The sequence below is a fragment of the Oratosquilla oratoria genome, chromosome 2 (assembly GCF_046742065.1).
Source record: "Oratosquilla oratoria isolate Oo_2021 chromosome 2, ASM4674206v1, whole genome shotgun sequence".
NCBI lineage: Eukaryota > Metazoa > Arthropoda > Malacostraca > Stomatopoda > Squillidae > Oratosquilla > Oratosquilla oratoria.
In genome coordinates, this window is record NC_134778.1 from 83,070,806 (window position 1) to 83,080,662 (window position 9,857).

The 9,857-nt window shown below is 42.1% G+C and overlaps 2 non-coding genes across 2 annotated transcripts; one reads left to right on the forward strand and one right to left on the reverse strand.

Moving 5' to 3' along the window:
- Nucleotides 1–7,577: 7,577 nt before the first annotated feature.
- Nucleotides 7,578–7,649, reverse strand: TRNAH-GUG (transfer RNA histidin (anticodon GUG)). Its single transcript has one exon. It is a non-coding gene; the product is annotated as a tRNA-His (tRNA).
- Nucleotides 7,650–8,062: 413 nt separating this feature from the next.
- Nucleotides 8,063–8,135, forward strand: TRNAR-UCG (transfer RNA arginine (anticodon UCG)). The gene has a single exon. It is a non-coding gene; the product is annotated as a tRNA-Arg (tRNA).
- Nucleotides 8,136–9,857: the final 1,722 nt, after the last annotated feature.

The window sequence follows — 9,857 nt, forward strand, 5'->3', positions numbered from 1 at the left end:
ATTAAAGAAGGTAGAGAAGACACGGGTCCAGGTCAGTTGCTCCCCCAAGCTTCCTCTGAGGAAGCTAAACCGGTCAGGAATAAACTCGATTTTTAAGCTTAAAATCTTACCCTAATTGAAGATAATCCGGGATTTTATCATACAGAAGATTCGTAAACCTGGGGTATTTAAGCGGCGGTACCGGCATAATGGAGGACCTCGACGAATCCTCGTCCTTCATGAACGTCTACAAGGCGTTCATGACAAACGAATTCGTTTCTCACTATTGTTGAAGAAACCAACCGGTATGTAGAGTTGATACAACATGTGTTTTCTTATACTCAAACAGAAAAGGTGAGCACGGTATTTAGATGAGCTCTTTCCTTGATCTTATTTGTTTATAGGTTTGCCGAGCCATCTCCCACAAGACATGGTCACAAGTGCGGAGATGCACGTTTATCTCGCCTTGCGCCTGGTGATGGGTCTCAACCCAAAGCCCAGGCAGCAAGATGGTCGCTGGACCTATGTTCTACATACCGGTGTTCGGCAACACAATGTTCCGGTCGATATTTGAACAAATCGCTAACATTCATTTTACTAACAACGAAGACCCAAACGAGCAGGCTGTATAAGCTAAGGCCGGTCATATACCTCGGCCACAGGTTTTCATTGGTGTATGTGCCTACCCAGCACATTTACATCGATGAAAAAACCTGTAGAAGCTCAGGGGCTGCCTCAACTTCCGAACATATAATCCAAGTAAATGTGCTCGTTTTGGGATCAAGGTATATACAATAAATTGTAAATGCATACTTTCAGCCTATGGCTGCACTGTTTGAATGAACCATGGTGTGTGTTTGCTTTTTTCAGTCAGGTAATTGTGATACAGTGACTTTAGAAATTATATAAAAGTTTGTGCTCATGAACAGTGTAATCTAAGTGTGCGCCTTTTTAAGGTCCCATGTGGTGTCCAGCTTGGTGTCCCGCCCGGACTTTGTTATATTCATCTGTATTAATAGAACGTTCGCCTATTAATGCTGCGTGTCGGCTTTAATCTGATGCCAGGATGCGGAAGGATTATTGAACCAGCCTAGTTTGTGTGAAGAATTGCCTGCGTGGTTGGCCTTCAATACGCTGCCTCCTGAAAAGACTTTGTTCCAAGTGGGGGTTATCAATTTTGTTTTTATATATAGTGCCTTGCTATTTATGCATGCATGGAAACTGTTATTCTGATTCAAGTTATTGTATTTTTATATATATTATCTGGACAGGCTCCCATATTACATACGTCATAGGTATCCGTGTTCCTCGTCACTGTTCGGCCATACTTTCGCTTAGTTATTGAATGGTTACCCCTTGCTGTGCCGTTTTCTTTTCTCTGTAGAGAATTGGTGTTATTGTTTACTTTTTTTCTATGTTTTTTACGATCGCCAGCCCATAAGGTTTCATATTTTCCTTCAGTGGGGCATGTGTTTTTGTAAATGGTCGCAATAATAAATGTATGTATTAAGATTTTTTCACGTGGAAGTGGTACAAATTTACCTTGCTCTCCTTTAAGAATGTGTACTAAGTCCAGGTTGCCTTCGTTTATTAGTACCCAAACTCTATCTCGGACGATGGCTAATACATTTACACTTTCACATTAGGACCCTCCTATAGTTAAATTATCAGTTCAGGGTCCCCATTATACAGCATCCGCCTTTATTCAATAATGCGAAGACAGCATAAACACTAACGTCTTTAGTGGGTCTGAGAAAATCTCATTCGTAAGATATCGGCTTGTTCCTAACTCATTGGCAGCTGAAATGATGGCAGCCTCATGTCTTAACCCAGAAAAATAAACTATGTGATAATTTTAGAGCTAATATCCTTAAAATCTTTCCTATACCCCAGTAGGTGATAATTTTCAATGGTGTTGCCAATTAGCTGATGTGCTCACGTCCCATTTAGGGACACTTAACTATATGCGTGCTCAGGCCAAGGCCAGCAAGATAGCTTTTGAAGCCTTAGAGTCATTGTTTCAGATTGTCTAGAACTCTAGCTAGAGATACTGTTACTTTGTATAGGTTCCACCTTATTTTGGGATTTCTTTCTTATATACTATTACTGGTGCCTTTTGAGAGAAGAACAGCATCTCTCAGTTGTCTTTTGCAACACTGATTTCAAGTAAACTAAAGGAAGTGCATTATGATTCTTTGTGTATTAGCAGTGCACAACAACATACCGATGTTCATAGGTCTCTTCCACCCCCTCAGTCATTAGTATGTACTTAAAGCACTCCATCTACATTAACACCTTCTTTACACGTACCTGTTGCAACAAGTCAGGTCACTCAAGTGCTTTTTGCTTTCGCCGTAAGCGTCACGAGCACAAGTCAAACCAGATTCCTGTACGTAGAAACTTCTCTGATACTTCTAACATGACACATGACCTCTAGATTAACACTTCATGATAAACTTAGCTACTATCATATCCATGGCCAATGTAAACATTCGACTGAACATTGTTAAAAAATTCTGAAACTTAAGGCAGAAACCTCTTATCAACTTAGGCAAACTCGGCTCCATTTTCACCAGTGCCCATGTCACAAACCAAGGGATTGACCAGTATCCCGTCTCAGATCATCCTTTTGGTGGTTGCTGAGTCTTCTCAATTTTTTAACTTTACAAAAATTTTTTTTTAGAGAAAACACCTATCTCCGTCACAGTAGATACTGATGCAGAATGAGTCTTATAGGTAAAAGGGCACATGCTCTAAGGGATTTGTACAATCTCCCATTATCTCCTTTTTTTTTTTTAAGGATTGCATTCTGTACAAGGTTCTCCCTTGCCTGTTCTTGGATCTGTTCGCATTCCCTTAAGATTTTCCTCCCATGCTACTGTTTTACATGTTACTTTAGTTGTTATTTCTGGAATTGCTCTCATGTGTGATTGCCTCTTGGGCATTGACGCTCTGGCATAGATATATCTCCTAGGCGCCATGTAGTGACTTTTCACAAATATCTTATTCCTGCAACGGATAGGCTAGTTTCCATATGTAGCTCACCTGTGCATGATCAGACCTTACAGTTGTCTTCAAAGAGTTCTAATCATTTAGACTCTCCTGTTCTTGTGCTGTTTTTGTTGTAGGCGAGCATTATATTGGACCTTCAAATTCAGTTTGAGTCCCATTGTGCATGTGCTCCAATTGGTTCTGATGTCTTATTCAGCCTGGCTCTTTTCGTGTTTGTCGTCTAGCATTGGAAGGAACTCTCCACTATTAGTGAGAATCATGTTATCACAGCTATAACAACTAATGTTACAGTACTACCATCACAAACTCTTCTGGTAGTCATTTAGATTCATGAAGTAGTTAACGTTGACACTGTCCAGTATTTGCCTCCTATCATAACAGTTTCGGTGCTACTGTCTCCACAAGCAAGTGGTAGCTCACTTGCCTCTGTGCAATGTTTGTAGGTGAGATTGACTTTCCAGAGGTGTGCCTCGTCTCATTGACCTGTTAGTGACCCACCGTCAACCTTTGGCTTTACCTGGTGATCCATTAGGCGTTACAGATCGTGTTTTTCATAGCATTGATCTTAAGCCAGGTGTTCGACCTGTTTACGTACCCTCTTACAGGTTGCCTCACTCTCGTCGCCTTGTAGCACAGTCCTTGGTTGGTGACTTGTTAAGTGAAGGCGTTGTACAAGAGTCTCACTCAGAGTGGAGCTCACCGCTCCTCCTGGTGCCCAAGAATGATGGATCTTTCCGTCCTGTTATTGATTATAGACAAGTCAACGAGGTCACAATTCTAGACCATTACCCTTTGCCTGTATTGTGATCTCCAGTCCATTGGAACAGGTAATATGGTGTTCACCACCTTAGATTCAAATGGAGGATTTTGGCAGCTTCCCTTGGACTCCAACAGGTCATTATGAATGGCTTCATTGTCCCATGGAGTTATGGAATGCTCCTTTGACATGCCAGCACTTGATTAACTCAATTTTTCATGGCCTAGTAGGAAATGGACTTTTTGTTTTCATGGCCTAGTAGGAAATGGACTTTTTGTTTACCTGGACGACTTAATCTTAGTCTCCAAGGATGGGGAAAGCCACTTCCATAAGTTGACCATGGTCATGCAACGGTTTGCTGAAGCTGGATTGAAACCCAATTTGTCCTAGTGCTCTTTTTTTTAAGTCTAGTAACCGATTCCTAGGTCATGTTGACAAACATGGTATTCACAGCAGAGATAAAGTCAAAGCAATTAGGAACTTCCCTACACCTAGGTCAATTGACCATGTACATTCCTTCCTTGGACTGGCTGGATACCATCATGCACTTATTAAGATTTTTGCTTCAATTGCATCTCCCCTTACACGTCTCAAGAAGGATAATTTCTTCCAGTGGTGTGATGTTCATCAGGAAAGTTTTGATTCATTGAAGCATGCACTTACTGAAGTGTCTATGTTGGCATTCCCAGATTATAGTCTTCCTTTTACTATTTGTACAGATGCTTCTGGTGATATTGGAGTTGTACTTATGCAGCAAGTAGGTAGATGTAGGTCACATGTTGCATATGCTAGTCGCATTCTTAACAAGGAGTCTCGTTACTTTGTCACACATTTAGAGGCACTGGTAGTGGTGTGGGCTTTAAAGCATTTTCGAGATATCTTTTTTGGATATCCTGTTACAGTCTACATGGACCACACTGCTGTCACACAACTTTCAATGTCAAAAATCTTCCAGGCTGCCTAGCCAGATGGTTCCTTACAATTGAAGAATTTAACCCGATCCTTAAGTATATTCCGGGATGTGCAAACAATGTTGCTGATGCACTTTCACGTTATGTATCTGTAGCTGCAGTTACGGTGATTGACAACTTTTCCCTGGAGGATCTGGTCAAAGCTCAGCATGAGGACCCTGTTTGGTCTGCTGTCATTCATGTTTTGGAATCTGGTGATGATACCACCTTACCAGATTTATCTGTACCCCTATCCCAGTTTTCTCTACAGGACAATGTTCTCATTCGTTATGTGGTAGTGTTTGAGCAGGATGTAGCACAGTTAGTGATCCCCGAGTCTTTAGTCCCTGTTCTGTCTCTTGCTCATGATACCCCTCAAGCTGGTCACCCAGGTTGTGACAGAACTGTGGCTATGGCTTGCAAGAAATAGTATTGGCTTAGAATGCGACTGGAGATTACCACTCATGTAGCCCAGTGTAGTTATTTTGCCCAGAACAAAGGCTCTACACACACCACTCCTATCCTGGAGTACCCTCCTCCTCGTCCTTTTCAGACTTTGGCCATAGATCTTTTATAATTGCCTCATAGTACTCAAGGTTCTGTGTATGTATTTCTGTCTGTGGACCACTTTAGTTGCTTTGTAATATTGGCTCCCTTACGTAGCAAGTCTGCTCCAGTAGTTCCCCATACACTCCTTCAGTGCTCCTTAGTGACAGTGGGACTGAACTTAGGAATGAGATTTTAGCAAACATTTGTGAAAATTACGGCATCACTCGAACTTTTGTGATTGCTTATCATCCTGCATCTGATGGTCTAGTAGAACGGATGAATAGGAAGATTTGGACATTCTCAGGCACTTTGCTAGTAGCCTCCATGAATCTTGGGAGGATTGGCTACCACATGTCAGTGCTTGCATTAATAGCACAATTAATGCAAGCATTATGTCATCTCTGGAGTTGAAGAAATGCTCCCATATGTGTTAGACAGTCCTATTCGTTCCCTTTAACTCCATTGTTACACATTACATAAGATATATGATTCTTAGAAAAAATTGATGACTCCAAGTCCAGAATGTTGAAACACCAGTTAACATAAGTATTGGTGATCATGTTTATAAAAACATGCCTGGCAGCCAATCTAAATTGTAGATTTACAGGTCCAAATTTGGTGACTGAAAAGTTGCATGGAAAGTTAACTGAAATAGTTCACGGTCTTTGAACCTTCCCAGGGAATGAGTGAAGTATTGCACGTAGACAGGCACAAGGTATCAAGAGTATCCCTGCATTCATCCGGTCTCCCCCAAGGCCCACTGCATCTTATAATCTCCGTTCAAGGGGTCCAATGCCTTAATGTCTGTAGGTGTGCATTGCTTATGATGTTATCCATGATAATCTTGATCTGTATTTTGTAATATTTTAAGATATTAAGTGTATTGTCTTGATTTGTATTTTGTGATATTTAAGCTTTTGAGTTTATTGTCTTGATCTGTATTTTGTAATATTTAAGCTTTTGAGTTTATTGTCTTGATCTGTATTTTGTAATATTTAAGCTATTAAGTGTATTGTCTTGATCTGTATTTTGTAAAGTCCGGCATTATCTCTAGTCTAAAACTGGCGCCAGTTCGTATGTTTATATGTATGTATTTATGCGTTTTTTCTATTATATATATATATATATATATATATGTGTGTATGTATATGTATATATATATATGTATATATATATGTATATATATATATATATATTATATATATATATATATATTTATAATATATTCGTGTAATGTATGTTTTCTTGTACAGGATGTGTTCATGTACAAAAAAAAATTCCCACACTTTTATATGTATAATGTGTGTGTGGAGTAGATTATCCTTTAAGTTTTTATTTGCTTCGGTCACCGAATGGTGGTGGCCGAGCGATGTGATGGTGTGGTACATTTGTAGCATCGTTTCATTGTGTTAGTGCATTATGTGTATTATACGTCTTGCTCAATTGGGAGTTGTATATTTTCCCCATTTTATTATTATAGGTCATATTGTTGGACATTAATTTAATTATTGATTTTATTGTCGATTATTGTAATGTATGTAACTTTACCCAAAACTTGATCTCAAATGGTTTGTAGCTTGCCAGGTAAGAACACGCCTCTTTTGTCTCGTGTAAATTTATCTAATTGTGAATTAATACATATCAAAGTAGGTGCTTTTATTGCCACCCTACTACAAGTTGGATGGAGTCGCGATCGATCGAGATCGTCTTCAGGATGGGGATCGCCTGTCGCTGGCCAGTTTAGAATCCCGTATGTACAACGTGGGCGCGAATGAAGTACGCACATCGCTATTGTTAATCCCGATCTGTCCCTTCAAGGATGATACTAGTAGATAAGATCGTATGGTATTTGCTTGGCCGTCCGTCGGTGATCAGCGACGACAGTGCTACGGTGAAGTGTGATGAGATTATTGAGCCTGGATGGTGATGGTGTGTTAATTGACTATATGACTAAAATAGAAACAGTTGCTGGATGGTTCTATTCGTCCGAGGGTGGGATTGGGGGAGTGGATTTAATTGTGATTTGAACCCGACGAAAGAGGTTCTCTAAATACAAATTAAATACTTTGGCGTTATCAAGAATAATGACGTCATTCTTAAGAAAATACAAGTGTCATCAGCGATCAAGGAGGGGGAGAGTTCCTGCATTTGAATTAAATCGTCTGACGACTGCTGAAAATTATACGGAAGATCACTCAACTATTTTGATGAAATATTCTGTTGCACTAGTCTATTTCTGCCATCAGTTGATTTTGTTCAGTTTACCTTATCTCCATTAAATGCCGCCACCCGATTTTATTTATTAGCACTCGATGAAAACTAACCCACCTTGCCGTGACCAGGATTCGAACCTGGGTTATTGCGGCCACAACGCAATGTACTAACCACTATACGATCACGGCCACTGGGAAGGGTGTATGGATTCATGCAAGGGTGTAGACTGATTCCCACGGGAGTGAGAGATTAGCATGTCAATCCCACACAACCACGTGGAGGATAAAGATTTAATCATGATAAGGGCACAGAAGGGGGTTGCGGTGACTTGAGTAAATTTTATTATTGTTTTTTATTGATTTATTACGAATGATTGAGCATGAATACTCTCCATCCATCTGAGGGACTTAAGTGTTAGTATCTCAAGCATAGCAGACTATTTTGTTCGGGCTTAAACGTGGTCTGGGTTCTCCCAATATGGTCTTAAGTCAGCCGGTGAGGAATGCCCGGTCTGAGAGGCAGGCGTTGGATGCTGTTGAAGGAGGATGGGGAGATGGAAGGGAATCTTTAGGCCTGACCTCGGAATCAGTTTGTCAAGAGTGACCGTGTGGCCTAATGGATAAGGCGTCGGACTTCGGATCCGAAGATTGCAGGTTCGAGTCCTGTCACGGTCGAGGTTGAATTGTTTTATTCTTTTATTTTGTTGGTGTTGTTTTCTCTTTCGTAACCGTTTCTTCTGTCCGCCACGTTTTATTCTTCCTTTCTCCCCTACTTGAGAAATACAACAGTGATTCGATTTCTTGACTGGAGATGGGCTTGATGCACATGATGGAGAAGGTAGCGATGGTGGTGGTGGTGGAGAAAGTGTTGGCGAGGGGAGCTTCTGTAGTATATCTTCTTTAAGGCAGGTTCTCATCCTCCACTGCACCTCCCTCTCCCTCTTATTTACCTGACCTCTTGCAACCCTCCTCCTCCTCCTCCTTCTCCTCCTCCTCCTCCTCCTCCTCCTCCTCCTCCTCCTTCCCCTTGTTCGCATCTTCCTCCTCCCCTTCCGCAACCACAAATTCTCTACCCCTCTCCCTCCTCTCCCTTCGTCGCATCCTCCCCGTTCGTATCCCCCGTTCACCGCCTATCTCATATCATCTTCCCCTTCCTCCCCTCATCCTCATCTTTCCTTCCACCCCTTTCCTCCTCTCCATCCCCCTCTTCTTCCATACCTTCTCCCCTACCCCACATATTTCCCCCCTCACCTTTCTTCCTTCCCCTCCCCCCTCTTCAGTCCTCTCCCCTCCCAGCGGCTCCCTTCCGCCGTTTATTCCACTCCCTCCTCCTTCGCCTCCACCCGTCCCCTCTGGATTTGGGTCCTTGCCACTGTGGCCGACTGCAGTAACCAGCTCGAGAAAATGTTCGGATGATAAGGAGGACATGCAGTGTAATTAAGCTGAAGCAGAAGCTACGCGTGTAGTACCCCCCGAGATGGCAGTAATGACCCGAAGTAATGACACTGTTCTTGGGCGGTCGTACTCTTAGAACGATACTCCCTTCCTCCTCCTCCTCCTCCTCCTCCTCCTCCTCCTCCTCATTATTATCGTAATCCTCATCCTCACCATGATCACCACCATCAACATGATCACCTTTTACCTTCACCTTTCCCTCCTCAACCCCCTTTCCTTGTCCAATCCTTCCTCTATTTCTGTCGTCATTTTGTCTTCCCCTTCCCCGAGTTCCCTTTTCCTCCTTCCCCTTCCTTCTCATGCAGACATTTCCGGAAGTCGCCTGCCGTCCTAGTTGTCCACATTACTTCCTTCCTGCAATAGTTTTCTGGTTCGGCGAACCTTCTCGCAGACTTCGCCCTCCGTCTTCGCCCTTATGCCTCGCTCCTCTTTCCTCCTCCTCCTCTTCCTCTTCCTCCCCACTCCTACCCTCGACACTATCACTTGTCCTATCCATCTTGTCCATCTCACAGGATAGCAGATCATAGAACCGTGAATTAATGATAATCTTCCGTGTCTGTTGGAACACCCTCTCCTTCATCCATTTACTTTCCCATAAGGGTTACGCATAGGTAATTAAAATCGCCTGACGACAGCCAAAATAAAATGTATAGTCATACTGCTTCGGAGGACCATTTGACCTGGGTCTACAGACTTTGTAAGTGACCTTGTTTCTCACAACTAGGTCCTCAGTCACCCAAAGGTCCAGAGAGGTTACCAAGTGGGACCACAAGACGAGACCGAATAACAGTTATCGGGCGCCAAACGATTTTATTCATCGTTCATTGTCGTTTCTTTGGGAGTTGAGAAACAGAGTTACATAAACATCACTTCCACAAGGAAATCTGTTGAACAGCTAATGATGTCGAGGTCGACGTTGGATGTCATTTTGAATCCGTTTTA